The following is a 2,626-nucleotide window of genomic DNA, read 5'->3' as shown; positions in this document are numbered from 1 at the left end:
ATCGTAAGTTGAAGAAAATAAATGTTGATTTCAAAGAAAATATAATTTCAGATGACCAAGAAATAGTTGAAGAAAATGAAGATATTCAAAATAATGTTCAATGTCTTAATAATACTTCAAATAATATGGATACATTTATTAAACGTATTAAAGAACGTGTAGCAGTTCTCTCCGATACACGTAGTGATCGTTTGAATGGGTACTTTTTACCTGGCTTATGTGCTTCTCTTCTTCGGATTACGAAAGATTTTCCTCTCTGGACAAACATAATGTCTAGATACTATAAATTAAAGTATGAAACGTCCACTTCAGCACCAGTCGAAGGATATTTTTCTCATTCCAAAAATTAATTGAGACAATCATTTAGCACCATAGATCGTTTTGTTGGTTCACATTTATTATCGATAGAAGGAGAATTGAAAATGGCCAGATCATTACAAGTTAACAAAAATCAAGATTATAAATCGAAAAATGATTTTAAATCAAACAACAGCAGTATTGATATGATATGTGGTAATGAAACAATTAAGGAAATTTATATAAATAGCGGTATAAGTAATGATGTTGAATCGGAATTTTATAGTGATGATGATATTTCTATCAATTCAGATAAATCTGATTTAAATATAATGATTACAGATGAACTGATGACACAAGAAAATTGGAGAAATAAAGCAGACCAACCAATCAAAATTAAAAAAAAAGTAATAAATTCCAAACGATTATTAAAATATACAAGTCCATGTTCAGATATTCGTCGTGTACTAAACACTTCGGGATTACGATCAACTTCATTATCAGTGATATTAAATGGAAATCTTTTACCCGCTGTTAAAGTAAATAAAGAAAAAATTCTGATATTTAACACGTGTGCTTTTGATTCGCTTTTAGTAGCAATAACAGTAAGTTACATCGATAGCAAAAGTTATAAGTTATATATTGATAGTAATAAAATGAATCCTTTTATAAGATTATGCAAAGATGTAGCTCTTCATGGATCAACAAGCATTACTTATCAACAACGAGGTAATTTGCTGCTAGATAGTGGATTTTTTAAAAAGTCACCAGTAGAATCCGAAACCTCAATGTTGGACGCAAATATCAATATTATTGCTTTAAGTAATAAGCTTCTTTCTGATATACCTAGCAGTATACAAACATTGGAATGCACCATTTGAATTACAAAAACCGAATTTCATGATGCAACAATAATACTCAACGAATTGTTAAATAGTAGTGGACACTTAGAAGATATAAATAAATATGTTACGGAAAAAAAAGAAAAATGGTGTCCAAACTGCAAAAAAATAAATAGAAATTCCAAAAGAGTATTGCAGGAACATATTTTATTGGAGACAGACGTATTTAAAGATAATACGATAAATGAAAATAAAATCTTGGTCAATGATATACCATCAAAGTTATTTATTGGAAAAGAAAGGTAAACATTTAAATGCTAACAATAACTATTCATATATAATTTAGGAGGTAATTTATTATACATATACTAATACTATAAATAATTTATTATTTAGGTTTTTACTACAGTCAATAATTTCATACATTGGAGATTCAGATGTAAAAAACATGGGCCACTACGTAACACACAGCAAACGTGTTAAAGGTTATTGGGAAATACATAATAACTTGGTAAAAAAAAGAACAATATATAAGTGTACAGAATCCAAATATGTAAAACCACATTTATTATTTTATATAAAAATATCAGATTAAGTATGTTAGATTTGTAAGCATTTTAAAATTTAATTATTTTTTTTTCCCGAAATTAATTTATTTATTAATTTTTGTAAGGCTCTAACAGGTGTATATTTATATTAAAAATAATTTTAATTAATAATTTTAATAATACAAAGAAATATTTACATTAATCTACTTAATAGTTTATTTTATACTATTGAATTTTAATGAATGTGAAGTGGCTTCTTATAATAAGTTACGAGTGGTAACAATTTATTACATATGTTCATAAATTGAGTATGTTATAAAACATATTTTATTTAAGAGTTTAGCCTAATCAAATAAAAATAAAAGTAAAATTCTAGTTAATTAAGACATATTTATTCAATCTAGATTTTGTTTTTATTAAATATAGATTTCTTTTCTTCAACTTACGATTTGTTCTAGGCGAATTAATTTAATTGGGTGATATTATAAATTACAATCTTAACTTTTTTATAAAGATATCTACTTAGAGAAATCCATCGGAATTCAAAATTGATGAGGTTACAAATTCTAAAAACTTGGTTACAAATAATTACAAATTAAGAAAATATTTTTATAGTGGGGGGGCTAACTTCACACACGTGTCCTCCAGATCCATTTTCTCTATTGTAAATGTAATACATTGACGCAACTAGGGGGGGTGCTTTGGATCCTTAGCACCCCCTAAGTCAAAATCAGCACCCCCTAAAAAATCGTTTAAAAATATAATAAAAAAGTTGAATATTTATCGAATTACAATTATAACATAATAGTAATTTTTGTAATATAACATTTTGTTATTTATAATGTTGAATTGGATGTGTTGATTTTAATTTAGTAAAGATAAGGATGCCGGAGCGGTCAAGTTATTTTAAATAGTCTGTGCTAAATATATCTATATTGT

This window comes from Sipha flava, unplaced genomic scaffold (assembly GCF_003268045.1).
Source record: "Sipha flava isolate LNK unplaced genomic scaffold, YSA_version1 35a_pilon_pilon, whole genome shotgun sequence".
Lineage (NCBI taxonomy): Eukaryota > Metazoa > Arthropoda > Insecta > Hemiptera > Aphididae > Sipha > Sipha flava.
This window is presented reverse-complemented; position numbering follows the sequence as displayed.